The sequence below is a fragment of the Schistocerca cancellata genome, chromosome 2 (genome assembly GCF_023864275.1).
Source record: "Schistocerca cancellata isolate TAMUIC-IGC-003103 chromosome 2, iqSchCanc2.1, whole genome shotgun sequence".
Taxonomy (NCBI): Eukaryota; Metazoa; Arthropoda; class Insecta; order Orthoptera; family Acrididae; genus Schistocerca; species Schistocerca cancellata.
The window spans coordinates 894,290,567-894,310,665 of record NC_064627.1 but is presented as its reverse complement, the minus strand read 5'-3'; the positions used below and the strand labels follow the sequence as shown (position 1 = coordinate 894,310,665).

General features: G+C 42.5%; 1 long non-coding RNA gene across 1 annotated transcript; it reads right to left on the bottom strand.

Annotated features, from left to right (window-relative positions):
* Positions 1-586: 586 nt before the first annotated feature.
* On the bottom strand, positions 587-1,245 carry LOC126148742 (uncharacterized). Its single transcript, XR_007530639.1, has 3 exons — positions 1,145-1,245; positions 954-1,024; positions 587-809 (listed from the first exon to the last, which is right to left on the bottom strand). It is a non-coding gene; the product is annotated as an uncharacterized LOC126148742 (long non-coding RNA).
* Positions 1,246-20,099: the final 18,854 nt, after the last annotated feature.

Here is a 20,099-nt window from a genome sequence, read left to right as displayed (position 1 = left end):
TTCTCTCTCTTACTATTTTGAATATTTATTGAGTAGTGAAAACGCCTGGTCTTGCCTACTGATGTAATGAATGTTGTGTCTAACCTATCTTAATTTCAGGTGACATCACAAAACCGATAAAGAGGACGTAAATATCTGCAATTCATGTAATCAAATGTGACACAATGTAATAACCTATAGCGATGTAATGATGATGTAAACATGTTTATGTGCAACTGTATTATGTTAATACTAAGAAAATATGTGACGTGTGTATGTATAATTACTTTTTTTTTTTAACTGATGTATCATGTAAAAATTTGAACAAAACGAATGCCAAAAAGACATTGCATAGTGAACCTCTGTTCACGGACATTAACGAACATTACTAACTCTGCAACTACGCAGAAACCTATGTGAAGGAAACGGTTAATGCCATTCATTATGCATCGTACCTATGTAAACGCGATGAACGATTTCCTTGATTAATAACTACGAACATTTAGGTGAGCTATATTCAGCAAAAAACTGAAACTGTGAAGTGCATAATTCGTGCATCGTCTAGTGACATTACTACAGTACCTAACTTCAAGATGTTAACTGGATTAAATGGACACAAAGTGCCTGTCCAGAAAACAACACGACGGGTGGAAGAATTTTGGTTGGAACTTCAGGGAATGAAATGTTCTCGAAATGTGACGGACACTCTTACCTGGACTGTCCTAGGATCGACGCCAGCTATGTGCCGTCCGAGGTTCTACAACCAAGCTTCCACGGAATGTAAAAAACGAACTGCACGTGGACCAATTACTCGGCGGGTCACGTCTGATCTGTAATAAGCAATGCTTTTACTCACAACGAACTGCATCACAACGACTATAATGAAAATAGGAAATGGACACGCTTATGTATTAATCACGTTGTTATACAACGATGTTACTGTGATCAAAAAACTTTACCACGACGATACTAACCTGTAAAAAATTATTGTGCAGCAGATGAATATGAACTGTGATAACGACACGATGTGTATAGGTCAACGCACCTGAAACATACGGACATTTTTCTTTGAAGTATTTCAAAACAATACTATGTAACTAAGAACATTCAACAATCTAAGTTGTATTGTGTTATAACGAATATTGTAAATTTAAAACTAAGTTACCTGTCATAGAATGTAGTCTTCATATGTAATCTTGGTTGAATATTTTCTTGGTGCAACGACTGAGAGACGCGCGCACACGAACAATATGAACTGCAATACTGTGCCGCGTGATCTAACTGTACGCACTCTATCTGCCAACATAAGAACTTTTACGGGGCACCCGCGTCATTCAAAATTTGTATATAATGTGTATAATGTGTAGGTCATGTAAATAGTTGTAGATAACTTGGATTTTCTTGTGCCTTTAGGTGAATTGCTCGCCTGCAGGTGTGTCCTTTCGCCTCGCAATTCAGGGGGCAATATAAAGGCACATTTGCATGCCGAGCGTGAGTTTCCTCCGAAACGCGAAATATTAATTAAATAAATAATCAGTGACAAATAAATAAAGCCTATGGCACAAAACTGCAGCGCTGTGTCGCTGATAAAACAAAAGCACAATTACGTTACTCGTATGTTTGATTAAGAAAAGAGAGCTCTGGTTGAAGTGGTGCGAGAAGCACGTATTTTATTTTATTGTCTGGCACACCGCCATATTTCATGTTATAGAAAATTACTGCGAGTTGCAACCACACTAGGCACTCGATTCTGTAAAGAATTTATATTTATAAAAGTAAGTAGGATTATGAACTGTAGGCTTATTCATTGAATATATCTGATTTAACTAACAGTGTAACTTTTTTATGTTTAGTAGACAATCACCTCTGTACGACGTTTTGGCATGGCTGGCAAATTATTGTAATATTGAGATTTAGATTATGAGTCCGCACCTACCGCAGCAGTCTTTGGAAACGATTTAACTACGAAGTCCGATTATTTCAATTTTATTTCACGGTCAACTACGAGTAACATTGCCTTTACGAAAAAGCCATTGTCAAGCGTCTGATACCGAATAATTATCCAGATAAGCAAATATCAATTACAATTACAATCACCATCATACAGAATAATTAACATTAAAATAATTAATATTTTATTTGATTTTATTTTATTTATTTTACACGGACCTTCACCAGGAATATAGGGTAGATACCATCTTGCATTTATTCCAAAAACTCTCCACACGACTGTACAATAACACGAGACACTCGCGTAACCCGTTTATTCTTTCCCTGGGTAACTACGACCACAATCATAGATGGAAACGTAATAGACCAAAGACACTATTGGCAAGGAACTAAACATCTATGGCCCATAGCATGCTAACACGACAGTACTGGCGGGCCCCTGCAACATAGCTGCCACTGGTAACCCCAGATGATGGACCCACCAGAAAACAGGCAACCGCAGGGAAACCGTACTGTACACAGCACGCAAACCAGCCACACACACCACCTACACTGTGAGCCGATCTATGACCGATCGCCCACTAATGTATGACGAACTTGATCTGTTACAGGGACCCTGCAACTGCAGCAAGCCCCACAACGAGCTTCCGCAACGACAAAGGTAGCGATGCACGATACCTCGCACTAACATAACCACACCTTGCATGCACTGTCGCAGCTAGCAAGCCGCTACTGCCCTTACTACCCGTTATACTGTCGCAGAGGTTTTTTTCCCTTGGCGCATGCCTTGGCACTTGTTTTCCTCTGCTCTTACAACCGCTACACTTCGATCGCTTTCGTCCACTTTCTTTCTCCTGAGGGACCATGTTAATGAGTAATCTTACCCAGACGCATGGATAACATCACAGCCCGCATCCTGTGACTCCTGATTCAAAAACTAACATGTTATACGGAGCTGACAGTAGAACTTTTGGTTTGGTCACCACGTTGGTGTGGGCGTGGAGGGGCCCCATCCTTTATGAAAGAAAAAGATGAAAATTACCAAGTAGGTGAGATGGAAAAGATGGTCCAATTCGATGGCCGCCAAGACTACGTCACTTCACACCACTAGATTTTTTTTCCGGGAGGGTCTGGAAGGGATCTGGTGCACCGAACAAAGATTAGAGACGAACAGGACTTGAGGATCACAATGAACTTGAACACGTCACCATAGAGATCTTGAATCATACGTGGAGAGAAATGGAATTGTGCTTCTACATTATCCGTGCAACTAAGGGTACATACATTGATATGTATGCATGAAGAAACAAAACTTTATGAACCATTGTATCATACGTTCAAAGTCATCTTTTAATATCTAGAATAGTTTTAAAGGTATTAAAGCCTTAACTTGTAAAGATAATTTATGGACACCCTGATTATCTATCAAGTCAACATCTCATTTTCTCAAGGAATACTGACCGTAAAGAGATGAATGATGTATCGCTAGGAAGGTGTTTTAACCGGCTTCTGATATTGTACACCAGTTTTAAGTTAAAACTCACTATTGGTGGGAAATTTTAACATAAGAAAGACTTAACTATCGTAGGCAAAAAGCCAACGTGGGTGCCCCACTTCATACCTATATTCTACTAAGCTAACTTGTTAACTACGAATACGAGACTCTCTTTTCATATTATCTTATTACAAATACAATATTACTCATTGAAGGTACTTATTCACTAGGTAATTTATATACGACGACTTCATAGAAAATAACCGTGGCCTCTGTTGTAGTCCATTATCTCTGTTCGTCATACAAGATGACTTCTCTAAACGAATAAGTTTTCGGAAACGACAAATATATTTGTCATATTCGCCGCGAATTGTGATTAACCGTTTGCTACTGCGGCCTAACGTTCTTACATAAAATACGAAGAGCAATTAAAATCTCAAAATACTGTTAGAGTTATTATCTGATTAAAAACTCAGCCTAATGAGAGCTTATTTTCACTATTTAGAACAGAAATAGGTTATTTGTACAGATGGTCATTGTGAGTATATGATACAGGGGTTGGACAAAATTATGGAATCATCGAAAACACGATGCTCGGTCGGCGGCCTCAGAGGGCCCCCGCAACTACAGCGACCCGGCGCGTGGACGAGTATCACGAGCTGGGCTTACGATCTTGGCATGGCAAATCATTACGCGGAGGTGGCACACGCCACTGAGACGAGTAGCGTGGTAGGGGGAAGGGGGGGGGGGGGAGCGGGGGCCGGCTGCCGTCAGAGCTTCCTCTGGCGGAGGTCGCTTCATGTCCGCTACCTACGATGTAAAACGACCTGGACACCGAGATAGGCAACACCACCACTGCGAAGAGCCGTTACGCGGACCCGGCCTTCGCTGGCGAGGTGAGTGGCGCAGCGGGCCCGTCCCGCCAGCCACCTATGGCAAACTGGCGTACGAAGAGTGGCGCGTTTTGAACACTAACGACGGCCTGCCTTCAATGACTGTAGCGCGGGCTTGGACGTGGGAGCATCGCAAACACCCTCGCCCACCTCCACCAAGATCAAACAAGCCTCTGCCAGACGACCTGTGGACGAAACCAGAAACTGCACTCCGAGCGACCCCAAAAATTGGGACGCAACGGCTGCAATGGAGGTAGACAAGCACCTCCAATTCCTGATCGTGCTGATCTCTGGAGCCCAAGAATCGGAAAAACAGGCCGAAGTTTCGGCTTTGGAGCGCACCTGCCGGAAGGGTAGTGCCGATGCTTTGCACGACTCGTCTGCAAAACGCCCCGCCCCCGGTAGCTCAGTGGTCAGCGCGACAGAATGTCAATCCTAAATGCCCGGGTTCGGTTCCCGGCTGGGTCGGAGATTTTCTCCGCCTACGGACTGGGTGTTGTGTTGTCCTAATCATCATCATTTCATCCCCAGCGACGCACAAGTCGCCAAAGTGGCGTCAAATCGAAAGACTTGCACCCGGCGAACTGTCTGCCCGACGGGAGGCCCTAGTCACACGACATTTTTTTTTTCCCGGAACCTCCAACAGCGCACCAGGAGTGTGCACCGAGCTGAAGACATTGTGGAAGGGGACGAGGACCCCACCCGAAATGGACAAAGAAAGGATTTACAAGGCCCACAAGAAAGCACACTGCCACGACAGTCGTGCTAGCAGCAGCAGCAGGCGGGGTAAACACTGTAACACCGGAAATGCATATCCTCCTATTTCCATCTATTGTACTATAAATTTGTTTTCCTTATTTTTGTTACCTGATTATATGACATTTCTGTGTCTTTACATATTGTAATTGTTTTACTATTTGTATATATATATTTATGCATTTATGTCGATGTATAATTGGTTTGTTTCGTAAATATTATTTGTATTTTTACGCTGGGTCTTGCCTAGGGAAAACTGCTATCGAACGATTACATCGATAGGTCGTGTGAAGAATCAAAGTGTGTAGGATCTTTGGTAGTGAACTCGGCCGCGTGGAGCGCGGGCAGAGGGGTCTGGCTGGAGTAGCGAGTGAAGCAGGTGTGTTGTGTGAAGCTCCCGCGAGTTGCCGCGCTTTCGGGGTTTGGCAGCATGTAATTGCGCTCGACTTGCGATGATAGTTTCTGACATGGTGTCGCGGACGGGAAGCATTAGCTGGCGCACATCAAGAGCCCGTTTCATCTGGTGACCGTGTCGAGAAGAAGGCGCGCCAACATCCAGCTTCTGCAACAGCGACGGCCGACAATGAGTGACTGTCGCCACCTCCTCGATCGACGGCTTCAAACCTTCAATCAACCAACAAGAAAGACTGGAAGCACGTAAAGTTTTAGAACTGTATGGCAGACCTCAGCTTTTCAAACTTTGTTGCATCACAAAATTACAGCTACTCAGCATGAACCTTTGTTGCTCATTGTCCCAATTGCATTACCAAGCATGGTCCCTTCCTTTTCTGGAATGAACCCGAGTGTCATTGAAACTCAAACGCCAGCATTAAAGTAATATTCTATTTCACTGCTTTAATTTCAAAGTTCAGTTAAAGTATTCATAGCTGGCTACAATATTCAGATTACAGAAGCACAAAATAAGAGTGCGAGCTTTGTTGCCGTATTTTAGCTTACCTGTGACTGCAGCTCAGCTTGGTACGTACTAAATTTTACTATCGTTAATTGTTCAGAATCATTTAATTCAAGTTCAAAGTTAAATCTCTTATTTCTAAATTGCGTAGATTCAAGTAGCTTTTGAAATGATTGTTGAGGTAGTCCAAGACTAACCGTATTTTACTGAATTTCGATGTGCTTCAGAACGAAAGCTCACTATTAACTTCAGTCACTAAATTAACTTTCGATTTTCCGGTTTTATTAATTCTTTTGCTAAATTAAGTCAGAGTGTAGCGAAATTTATTACTTCTGACAAACTTTCAGTTTTCACACTACACTTGTCAACCTTCAGTTGTCACGCTTCTAGTGCTAATTATATGTGTCATAATCTTTCTTTTTCAGTTACTATAGTAATTGTCCTTAGGACTGGCGACCGTAATTTCCCCCAAATCTCAAATATCTAATTACCGCTAGTTGATTGTTAACGTAACGGCCGCACATTTACTTTCTTTATTAACTTTACCCTTTTTCAAAATTAATTTCCACCAATTTCATTAGCACTTTTCCTTTCATTTAGATGTAACCCTTTCCTCCCTCTTTACCGACAGATTAACTTCGGTGACGATTGCTTCTCCCAAATTTCCATTAGGTACACGCGGTTTAATTTTTCACTGTCATTAAGGACGATAAGTGTGGGGGAGGTTACAACACCGCCAATTGGTTTTCGAGTTATTGAAGAAAAAGGTACAAAATTGAACAAAATTCACTCTCATCCCAGCCCTCATCCCCCATTTTTAGTATGTTATTCACGGTACTTCGTCCTACGACTATACACAAATTTTCAATTACACCAAATAGTTCCCATGTTCGATCTTTTTTGGTATTGATTGACTAGATTACTTATAGGCCACTGGCTTAGTCATGCACTTATCAACTGTGAAATTGACGTCTGTGTAATTTTTACCTCACAGTTTTGGGAATTTTAACAGTATAAGATTAACATTTACATCCTTTTCTTTGTCTGGGCTTCTTATACGAAACGACTGTGTTGGGTTTAGATCGATTTGTAAACTTTTACAAAAGGCTTTTTCCTTTCATTACCTTCTCAGGAGAGTTTAAATTAGTACTGTTAATGGAAAGCCAACTACGCCGGTGGCGTAATCGCCCAGTCAATGAAGACCAAAAAGAGTTAAATACGGGTACTAATTTGGGTGGTGGTAGATTTTTGTAGAATGTTATGAGAGAGTACCATCCTGACCGGCAGGGGAGGGGGGGGGGGGGGGGGAATGTAGCGATATGGCTCTGTTTGAAGGTCACTTCTGTGCGTTTCCCTTGAATTACTCTAACCTCAGCATCTAACAAAAATCAATATTTTGACTGAGGCGGATGTTATTCCAATAATTAAGCTTGCAGAAGGTAAGAAAATGTCCTCTGGTGTAAGCAACACACGATATGACATTGCGTTGGTGTACACCTTTTTGGACTTCAGAAACAATAGTATCAGATGTGCCACCAAATAGAAAAACGCAATTAACAGATGAGGGGACGGAATTAAAGGGAATGTCTCTGCCGGCCACTGTGACCAAGGGGTTCTAGCCGCTTCGGTCTGGAACCGCGCTGCTGCTACGGTCGCAGGTTCAAATCCTGCCTCGGGCATGTGTGTGTGTGTGTGATGTCCTTTAGGTCCCTTAGTTAGTTAGGTTTAAGTAGTTCTAAGGAACTGATGACCTCAGATGTTAAGTTCCATACTGCTTAGAGCCATTTGAACCATTTTAGAATGTCTCTTGATGAGGTCAGACCGAATCTATCTGCTACCAAGGCACTGATCAAATGAAAGCGTGGTTGTTAAACTGTTTTGAATCTATTTGGACTCGAGATTAATATGTACTAACTTTTGAAAACTCGCAGAGCCTGAAGCGCATTTTTTCATCTCTGAGGACGAGCGACAGACGTAGTACATTTCGCAGCATATAGGTTTTTTAAGGCGCGTGTAGTTACTTAATAAAAGTGAATTTAATATTTTGTAGGTCTTTTAAGTACTCGGAGAAATTTCTCGTTAACAGTTCAGATTATACTATATTATATTAAATTGAACAAACCATAGTGTTTTTGTATGAACTCTTGTATTTTACACTGAAGTAGTACAAGAGTACAGTACCACCCGGCATTGAAAGTAGGTACAACATTCTTCGTTATTCTTGTCAGAACAACATTTTTTTTGTAATAATAACTCAATTTCGCTTAATACACCGATGCCAGATACCACTGTAAGAAAGAAGGACAATTTATTTACTTCATTGATCACATGTGCACTCCCACAAAAAAAATCCCTACATCCAATTTGGTGAGATCTGTGAAATGAATGAATATATGGTCGTCTGCTAACCGCAGATAGTGGATGTGAAATATATGATCATCTTTGAGACGGTCCTTTGGTCACCTTTGGTGGAACCAGAGAGATGAAATTTACCTGAGCTTTGAGCGCCTGAAATGTGGCTGACCAATACGGTAGCATGGTGCTCTCTCACCTCGGTGGAGGTGTGAGATGACCTGAAGAACGGCCATGTTTCAGCACTCTGGCGCTGGATCTTGTGTTGGTAAGACCTATCTTCGGTGTGCTCCGTAAAGACAAAAGAGTGGAGAGAATGGTAGCATGTGAAATACTTAAGAGTAGTTTGGAATAATTATTTCCCTATTTCAGGAACTTTTGGGGGGAGAATTAAATGACAGGCAGGTAATATTAAGGGGATCGTAGTAATCTTCGGAAGTGACCAACAGTCACAATGAAACCACGTGTAGCAATAAGTTGAAATACTTGCGAGTGATAATACTAAGTTGAAATACTTGCGAGTGCTAGTACTAAGTTGAAATACTTCCGAGTGCTAAAGTTAAGCTGAATTATTTGCCTGTGTACTATAAGTTGGAAATATTTAAGAGATGACGTGAGCAGGACTTGAAATTAGAGACGAGCACTTCCACTTGGTGAGTACTGTGTGAGTCTCAATCTGTGAATGAGACAAAGGATAAAGAGAAGTACTCGTCCAAGGCATCAGTTGAGGACTCGCGTGTGTGACGAATATGATCTTAATATTACTTTGCGTGTTATGTTTCCGTGTGACGGTAGATTCAAACTCTAATACTCTGAGAGAGAAGCAAGGTGAGTCAGCCGTCTATCCAGCAACGCCACTTGGCTTGCATTGCACAGGAAGACGTGCATATATCCTCCAGAGTTCGTAGTAGGAAAGAAAAGTTACGAAGTGGGGCAGATTCGTGTGAAACTGGGATGAATACTAATTGAAGTGGGGAAGCTGAAAGTGAAGTGTTTGTAACGTTGTTACAGTTCTTTGTGATCGTGTTCTATGTTGCCAGTGTGATCTATTTCACGTAATATAATTATGTGTGGTTTGCATGGGAGAGTAGCAAGATAGTTTCAGAGGCAGTGGGTTATGCATGTTCCTTTTGTACCGCTCGGTCTGGAGGAAATTTTCGTGATGATGGGTGTGAGAGTCGAAGTGTGAGATATAGCAAAAGATCCACCATCCTATACAGAAAGTGCACTGTAGCGTTAGATAATTACGAGACCATAAGACAGAGAATCACCAATGTAAAGCCATGCGCACTGGTCGGAGTTTCTCATGTGTAATTGTTGTATAAAATGTAGTGGTGTGTTTAGGTTATCTCTGAATCATAATAGAATTTATCGGAATAAAAAAAAGAGACAGTGAAAAGAAAAAGATTGGTGGCCTTGTTCTTCGAATAGTGTGTAGTCATGATATCCGGAATTTATAATTTGTGCGCCATTCGTATTCAGTGCGATGGGCAGGTGTTGATCAAAGCCGTCGGGTAAGAGAGAAAATGTGGTATTGCCAGTGCGTAGTGAACAATCAGAGTTGTGTAAATTACTAATAGTCAGATGTGCGTTATCCGTTGCGTAATATTCATACAGGAGAATAATTTGTAGCTTAATTGTGAGTATTAGAGCTCATAATCAGTCATTGTGTTACTCGATAAATAAGAATAAATCCACTCGCTTGGCAGACCACTCATCTTGCAGGCCTGACTGCTTGATGCCACAGTATGAGCAGGGCATCTGGACGGGTAAGATAAATGGTAAGGTGGGGAGGGCATATTTACGTCAGCACATGCAGTCAAAAAGTGACAGTATTGACAGGTGTTTATTCAAGTAGCCTTAGACAGTACTCCTGCCATCCTCACAGCCGTGCTGTGGGCTTGCAAACGAAGCCGACTGGGCAACGCACTGACTGCCCGACCCGCCTGTGACGTCTGTTGCCCTGAGACGGGGGCGGCAGCTACCGAGATGCAGAGCAGTCCACCAGCGAGCGACGCCGTACGTGCCGCCGGCGGCGACGAACGAGGGAGGCCCGCCCACGCCTTGCCGGCTTCGCAGCCCCGTACTTGCTCTTGGTCCACATGTTGTGCGCCTCCAGAGATCGACTAGGACGATGGCCGATGACGTGTAGGTGGCTGTGAGGTCGCGAGGCCGCGTCTGCCCTAGCCAGATCGAACACAGTATCCAGTCCGCCGGCTGAAGTCCCTGACAAGGCGGATGCTGGCCACACGCCAGTTCCCCACACCTGAGTAGTTGCCCAAGTCCCGCAGCCGCAACGACATAGGTGGATGGGCCTCCCTGAAATTCGATGTTTCTGTCAGCACTCAGGTACTAAGCCGATCTTCATCACCAAGAGTGGGTCGTCGTTTCTCCGAGACTCAAAAGCCCGTCATTCCCTCTGGTCCAGGGCGCAGGAAGAGTGGCAGCACGACTCTATACTTTGAAGCTCTAAGCTCGATCATTCGTATCAGGGCCGGTCACGGCTTGTCGAACTTCACCTGTGCAGTGGCTGCGGGTCGCGCGTAGGCACCGGCAGGTTTCTCACTCGACTTTGCTCGGTCCTTCTCGGAAGTACCCGAAACAGCGCGACATTTCAGTTAGCATCACGGTGCTGCGTTTTTCGGTCGGCACAACTGTCTCTAGTTCGGCAGAATCGAGGTGTAAGAGCTGTTTACCCTTTGATACTTCATTAAATTTTCTTAATGAAGGGCGATCTGTTTTAATTGTTAAAAGCCATTCAAAAGCCAAGATAGTAAAACATACTTTTTATTCAAGACAACCGATTTCAACAGTTTCAGTTGTCATCTTCATGTCTTAAACTTCTTTATTTTGTTTTTCTTTTTTTTGTAGTAGAACGTGTTCATTTTACGCTGACCTAATGCACAAGATGTCAAGTGAACAAGATGCTGTGTGTTTTTAAATGTTTTAGTGATAAAAAACGCTTATAATGTGCCGTGTTTTATCCACTTGACATCTTGTGCATAAGGTCAGCGAAAAATGGACATGTTTTACGCCGAAAAAAGAAAGATTAAGACCTGGAGTCGAGAACTAAAACTCTTGAAATCAGTCTTCTTGACTAAAAAAATATTTTGTGTGATTTTTGGCTTTCGCTGTACGCAAAAAAAAAGCCTAGCGATCGATCGTCACAATCCGTTAAAATGAATTCGAATGACAGATAGGGATGCGAATTCTCAATTCGCATAAGCGATGAGTACTGCAGATTTAGTTGACTACGAAAGAGCAAAAAACTGGATTCATTGTTCTGTAAATTAAGAAGCACTTTGTGCTAAATTTGCAGGCATGATGCACTTGAAGAAACTGATGATACGAATAGTAAAGTTTCCGAATTCGAACTCATTATTCCAATCTCAGTTCCAACAGTTTTCAGTAGAACAGAAAGGAGAATATGGAGACTACGTATAATGCTGCAAACTACATTGGTTAAGTAAAGATCATTCAAGGGGACATGTATGTCCTATGCCGCAATGTTAAATTATCGAATTTTGTGACCCATTACCTTGGAAATTTTTTAAGACACCAATTTACAATTTTTCATAATTATTGAATGCACCTTTCTAGATACACCGAACGAGAATTCTTACTAAAATTGTATTGTGGGGCAGGTTATCTTTTCTTTTATTTTCAAACACTCAATTTTTGACAGAATTTTGTACATAAATATACATAAAAACAAAACAAGTCAGAATATTTTAATTATTCTAGTTCCATATGTGTTGAATCTCACACTTGGCATGCTGTGAAAATTTCATTTCTCTACCATCACTACTTTTTTAGAAAACGGGTCATTTATAGCAAAAAAATGTAGTTCAGAGATACTGAGGTTTAAAACCTCTTTATTAAAAATTCTTACACAGACTTACATTTCTGCGTCTTTTATGCACTAGAATTGCCCTGGCCCATAGTCTGTGTCTTCTTCAGTGTCACAATAGCCCAGTGCTCGCCACCTCCTTTTCTTTCTTGCTTGTTTTGTCATTTGCTGAGCAGCTAACTTTGCTTTACGTACACGAAGCTCATCCAGTTCCCGCTGCCCTTTTGCTGTGTTCTGTCCAAAACTTACCCCTAACTTTTCCAGAACCTTAAGTCTTTCATAGTTCCCACCACTAAAAGTTATCACAGCATCAAGCACTGCTAACTTTAGAGTCATATGGTCAACAAATACGTTTTTAGGCACACAGCACCACACAACGTTATTGAAGGACTCATTCACATTCTGGCTCTTACCATCTAAACACTTCTTCAGTAGCTCAGGATTTGCAAAATCTCTGTAAATAGGTTTGACTGCCACCGTTACTGCCCAAGGAAGAGAATGTTTATGTGTAAATACATGCAGGGTGCCAGAAAATTCAGCTTGCCTATATTTAGACCAAGTGTTTGGTGCAGGTGGAAACAAAGCATGACATCGTTTCCTTCACTGGTAGCACACGTGTTTTCAAGTACTTCTGTAGAAAATGCAGGTCTCACATATCTGTTACCAGCAAATTTGCTTTTCTTGAAGTTACTTTTGCGCTTAGTCATTTTATTTACGTTTAAAAAGAAATAGCAGTTAGCTTACTACAAAACTATCTGAATAACACACTACTTTCAACGAAAACTAGCATCAGAAATAAAGGACTGATTTGTTTATTCGTAATGCCAGCTTCTTAGACATAGCAGCAGGCACAAAACAAAAGCAATTCACAGCTTTCTAGACTGTGTAGTTCCCAAGATATGATTGCTAAACTGTGGCAGTATATGCGTAGCTGCGAAATTTGACAGTCACACGTCAACATTCAAAACATTATTTGATGGTTTCACAATTGTCTGATTTTAATGTATTATACACCAAAATGTTCAAGGTAGTCCAAAGAACATTATGGAATAGAAAACAGAAAATGTCAAATTTCAACGAATTTCTCGTACAATGTCCCGTTAATACTTGCTAATGTTGAATTTATGAAGGAAAAAGAAGCGCAGGAATGAAGATTACAACATCCGGAATGGATTGCAGGCTTTGCATTTAAAGTGGTCTTGAGTGCACACCACCCACAGTGAGACAGCGCAAGGTATCTTCTTTCTGATTTGGTGGAGGTGCATTTGAAAAGAAAATCGCGTTGTAGGAGGGACACGTTCTGACAACGACAATACTGTTCCCTATGCTCATGGGAGTTAAACAAAACGCAAGGTTTGAAGAATTAATTGTGGCCGTGAAAGAGTTACAAGGATAGTCTCATAAACATTTTGAGCAGACTGCCAATCTTACACTTGTTTTCAAGCTGTTTACTGAACCTTTTGCCGTTACTGTTGAAGGGACTCTCGTGCCTACGCAGATGTAATTGTTTAATCTGTGAGGTAATTCCGGTTTTAATCATAAATACCTTTAACTGTAAAACTGGGTAGGTCACCTACACTGCTAACCGCAAGTAGAGTTTCCACGTATATACAGGGTGAGTCACCTAACATTACCGCTGGATATATTTCGTAAACCACATCAAATACTGACGAATCGATTCCACAGATCGAACGTGAGGAGAGGGGCTAGTGTAACTGGTTAATACAAACCATACAAAAATGTAAGGAAGTATGTTTTTTAACACAAACATACGTTTTTTTAAATGGAACCACGTTAGTTTTGTTAGCACATCTGAACATATAAACAAATACGTAATCAGTGCCGTTTGTTGCATTGTAAAATGTTAATTACGTCCTGAGATATTGTAACCTAAAGTTGGCGCTTGAGTACCACTCCTCCGCTGTTCGATCGTGTGTATCGGAGAGCACCGCATTACGTAGGGATCCAAAGGGAACGGCGATGGGCCTTAGGTACAGAAGAGACTGGAACAGCACATTACGTCCACATGCTAACACCTTTTTATTGGTCTTTTTCACTGACGCACATGTACATTAAAATGAGGGGTGAGGTACACGTATACACGTGGTTTCCGTTTTCAATTACGGAGTGGAATAGAGTGTGTCCCGACATGTCAGGCCAATAGATGTTCAATGTGGTGGCCATCATTTGCTGCACACAATTGCAATCTCTGGCGTAATTAATGTCGTACACGCCGCAGTACATCTGGTGTAATGTCGCCGCAGGCTGCCACAATACGTTGTTTCATATCCTCTGGGGTTGTAGGCACATCACCGTACACATTCTCCTTTAACGTACCCCACAGGAAGAAGTCCAGAGGTATAAGATCAGGAGAACGGGCTGGCCAATTTATGCGTCCTCCACGTCCTATGAAACGCCCGTCGAACATCCTGTCAAGGGTCAGCCTAGTGTTAATTGCGGAATGTGCAGGTGCACCATCATGCTGATACCACATACGTCGACGCGTTTCCAGTGGGACATTTCCGAGCAACGTTGACAGATCATTCTGTAGAAACGCGATTTATGTTGCAGCTGTTTGGGCCCCTGCAATGAAGTGAGGACCAATGAGGTGGTCGCCAATGATTCCGCACCATACATTTACAGTCCACGGTCGCTGTCGCTCTACCTGTCCGAGCCAGCGAGGATTGTCCACGGACCAGTAATGCATGTTCCGTAGATTCACTGCCCCGTGGTTTGTGAAACCCGCTTCATCGGTAAACAGGCAGAACTGCAACGCATTCTCTGTTAATGCCCATTGACAGAATTGCACTCGATGATTAAAGTCATCACCATGTAATTGCTGATGTAGCGACACATGAAACGGGTGAAAGCGGTGACGATGCAGTATGCGCATGACACTACTTTGACTCAGTCCACCGACTCTCGCAATGTCCCGTGTACTCATGTGTGGGTTCATGGCAACAGCAGCTAACACACCAAGTGCACCCGCTTCTCCTGTGACGGACCTGTTACGGACCCGTTTGCGTGCTACGACCATACCTGTTGCATACCGTTGGTGGTAGATGTTTTGCAATGTGCGACACGTTGGATGCTCTCTGTCCGGGTACCGTTCTGCATACACCCTGCAGGCTTCAGCTGCATTTCGTCGACACACGCCATAGATAAGTATCATCTCCGCCTTTTCAGAGCTCTAATACACCATGGTCACAGTTCCTACAACACTACACTATCACAGACGCCTGGTAACACGGTGTACTACAGTTGGTCTGCGTGCGGAGACGAATGCAGAATAACAATAGCAGCAAGCGCTACATGCGGACACTGCGACAGCTAGACCAAACCACAACAGTGCACTACAGCCACACTCGTAAACACGGTCGTCATCGTAAACATGTCCCTGCAGATGCTGCTCGCCGACCGTGGCCAGTGTTTGTTACAACACGCAACTGAACGTCGGAGGTTTCAAGCGTCAAATTTAGGTTACAATATCTCCGGTTGTAATTAACATTTTACAATGCAACAAACGGCACTGATTACGTATTTGTTTATATGTTCAGATGTGCTAACAAAACTAACGTGGTTCCATTAAAAAAACGTAGGTTTGTGTTAAAAAACATACTTCCGTGCATTTTTGTATGGTTTGTATTAAACAATTACACTAGCCCCTCTCCTCACGTTCGGTCTGTGGAATCGGTTCGTCAGTATTTGATGTGGTTTACGAAATATATCCAGCGGTAACGTTAGGTGACTCACCCTGTATAGTGACGTTGCAAATGTGCTACAGTATTTCGACCAACATACAGTCAGTTACACAAGACAGTGTACGCCGTAATCTCTATGAAATAAAAGACAGTATTATAAATGTATGTTTACATGAAAGTACATGTTGCTACTACCTGCACACTTACCTAATAGTTAATCCAGCAGACGCCATTACCCATTATAGCTTGGCACCATTTTCGGATGTTTTTCACGAGATTTTCTGCATATCCTCTCGGTAACGATCTGCATAGCGTCCTGCTTTTATGACAGCTGCTTGAAACTAATTATTGGCTTTCCTTCAAGCTCCACCTTAATATATGACAAGACATTTTCGATCGGATATGCATCCGGGGACATCGCTGGCCAATCCATCGTGGACACCCCACCGCTGTAAAGAGGTGCCTGCGATGTTTCGGATCCTGTCTGCCTCGTTCGAACCACACATCTTCTTAATACACGTCAGAAAGCATTTTTCATCGATATTGCACATTTTTCAGCGTTTAAATTAGCTGTAAATAAGTGCAAATAGCCAAAACATTCAACTCTCACACTGTTTATCTATACACTGTGCAAAAGCGCATTGATTACATGTTCGAGACGTCTACCAGAGATGTCGCTGCGGACGCTACATTTAAAATTATGGCGTACACTTTCTTGTGGAAATGACTGTATATCCTTATAGCTAAGCTTCTCACGTAGTCCTGCTGGAGGGGGATGAGTAAGTTTGCCTGTTATTCTTATCCTGTAAACTTTTTCTTGCTCGCTCTGCCCTGATAATCGGCAGCTAGGCCTAGTGAAATTTGCAGCGTATGAGTTTCTCGTTAGCACGCAAGTACCTGAGTTACGAAATACTACATCATCTTGGTCACACCGTGTTAACTGTTTCGTGCGCCCAATCGTCGACCGGTATCACAAACCTTTGCCTACCTGGAGACTCTTGACGTAATGTCGACAATAATATCTTGTGGTTTACTTCATTAGCCTTTCGGCTGGACTGGTCTCCAACACCAGCTTGCTGTAGGAATAAAACTTAACAAACTCAAGTCGGGGGACAACTTTTCCGGGGAGCAGCACGCCTCCCCTCTTTTCAAAGGTTCGTCCCGAATCTTGAACAATGAGTCTTTAATTAAAATTACTCTTAACCCAAAAAGCTATTGCCAACACCCAGCTACAGCCATGAGCTGTCTCACATGGATTTATTCCTTATCCACTATTAACATAAGCTTACTCTCAAAGTGCGGTCCTCAGGACCTTATTAAATCAGTCCTTAACCTAGTGCTTATGCTACTTCTATTAAATTTTCCCTCGACCTAAGCCCGCTAACCCCTCGACTGGCAACAGGTGCGCCAGTGGATCTGTAGACTGTCCACATCTGTGTTTACTGCAGAAATAAAATTGAAAATACGTGTAGAAACACGCCACAACAGATAGCTGAAATGCTTTTTAGTGTAATCTTGTTCTGACGATTTTTTTGGTAATTTTGAACATGTTGTAAGCTCTGGTCCATTGAAATTTTCCACTGCTGTGATTCGTTAAATCTGTCTAATGGACGTATAAGTTCAGGATTGAGGGTGGTGTTAACGTGTGTTACATTCCGTGTGTGTAACGCCCTTCGTGATCCTTCCAGCCAATACAACGTATTCCACATTAGAGTCATGGCAGTCTTACCAATGAGTGCAACCACAAGGCGGAAATTCCTCCCGACAATCTCGTAGGCCGTACTGTTTTCTCAACCCCTCAGGTTTCCGTTTCTCGTCTCAGTTTGCCAAGACTGAGTACAGCCAGTGTCTCCCTACCTTCTGCAAGAGAATTTTGTGAACAGGATTACCTTTTCACAAATTATCTCATTCGTTTTTCCTTAAAACATAATCACATGTCTGTATATCAGCCTGTACCGATCTGTCTTGACACTCCCTCGAGTGCACTTCTCCAAATTGGCTAACAACGTAAGCGCATGAGCTTCCCTACTGTCCAAACTCAACAGTACCTCATGCAGCTACTGTATATTAGTACACATTTCTCTACCAACCGTTTCGCTGTATACGGGTGACTGGTGTGACACTAATTTCAAAACAACCCCTGCTATGGGTATTCTCCACCCGTTCTTACCATTATTCCATTCATATGAAAAAATAATCCCAAATTATTTTCTGTCACTCCTGCTATATGTCTTGGTTCTGCTGGGAACTTCTTCTCCTCTAGCCGTAACGCCAACTTAAATTCACAAGCTGGAATGACCACTGGACTGAGTCGTCCATTTACCGTATGATACATTGCTTCCTACAACACGGCACCATACTCCTTGCGTCACCCAGCCGATCTGTCAATGCACGGAGCAACCTTGCAATGCCCAACTTGTTAATTTTTGAGAACGTGAGTCCGCATCTCGTGGTCGTGCGGTAGTGTACTCGCTTCCCACGCCCTGGTTCCCGGGTTAGATTCCCGGCGGGGTCAGGGGTTTTCTCTGCCTCGTGATGACTGGGTGTTGTGTGTCATGTCCTTAGGTTAGTTAGGTTTAAGTAGTTCTAAGTTCTAGGGGACTGATGACCATAGATGTTAAGTCCCATAATGCTCAGAGCCATTTGAACCATTTTTGAGAACATGAGCAGTTGACGTTCTTGGAATCATAACACCCGTCCCATTCACCATCACCGCCTACCATCATGTTATGATGACCTGAAAGTGATCGAAAACTGAACGAAATCGGTTGCCACGAAATAAACGTTTTTTTGCAGTCGACAATGTTTGTGTTCATTTTTAAATGTCAACAAACTTAACCATCCCTATATCTTCCACATATGGTTATGGAGCACATTCTTAGTTTTATTGGTATACAGAGTCAGCTCCATAGTTAACTCCCCTATAAACTTCAAATTGTTTGATGATCCCTGCTCTAAATTAGACAACTGAGTTGTATGCTAGTCTACGACACCATTCATGGAACTCGCCATTTGCTGGACCTGACCAAGAACCTCTTCTCCTCTGATCTATGCTCCGTGGTACAATACCCATCAGCTGTTGCAACTGTGCTCTTAATTTACCGTTGTTAACTGTAGCTATTGTATTCCTCTTGCGCTTCCCTTGAAACGTCACTTCGATGTGCCTCTTTATACAGTCGAAAAAAAAAATTTTCAATCTCCTAATTTCATTCCTGATTTTCCAGATCTCTACTGTTGATTTCAATGTCCACTGATGGCTCGTAAGCAAAACATCCCATAGCCTAGAGAACAACACAACTGATTCCACTGGTTAAAAGACAGTTCTGCGCTTCGCTCCCGCCCTCCTACCAACTCGAGTAACTGACGACGGGTAGAAACAAGAAACAACAGCTCCAAATGCCTGACCATAATCCTACAGTAATGAAAGAAAAATACACATGACCATGCCTTGAATCCATCTAGACACAACAAAATGCGAAACGCACCCATAACAGAAATATGAAGGGTAAAACATACACCAACATAGTATTGCAAAGAATCTAACATAACTAATTAAAACATACGGTATGTCTTGTGCCTTGCCCGTCTAATCATTAGAAGTTCCGTCTTTCTACCTACTGTAACTTTGCATACAAGGTCGACAACTGTGGTATCGCATCCACCATACCCTTGAAGTGTTTCACCTGACTGACGTGCACGATAGAGGTTTTGGTAAGAAACTGTACTAACTAATACGGTTAGTGATATTTGGTCAAGAACATCTTTGTCTTTCCCTTCGGTGTATAGGGATTAGTGGCCCGTACAATGCTGTGGTAGTTTTTCCATGTGCGGCCGCTCCCGCCGGTGGTTCGCGTCCTCACTCGGGCATGGGTGTGTGTGCTGTTCCTAGCATAAGTTAGTTTAAGTTAATTTAAGTAGTGTGTAAGTCTAGGGACCGATGGCCTAAGCAGTTTGGTCCCTTAGGAATTCACGCACATTTGAACATATGAGTTTTCCCACGCGCCTATTCGGCTGTTCTGGTATTCCGGAGCCTCCGTTTCGCCTTTTATGCGTTTCTCCGTTCTTCCCACATTTTTCTCACAAACTTCTTCACTTACAAATGCCTATAGTGAAAATAGAAATAACAAACTTTCCTAATAACTATTTAAGGTAAGCTGCAGTATTGCAACATATGTACATATATTAGAATCCACTAATGTATTAGGTGGCT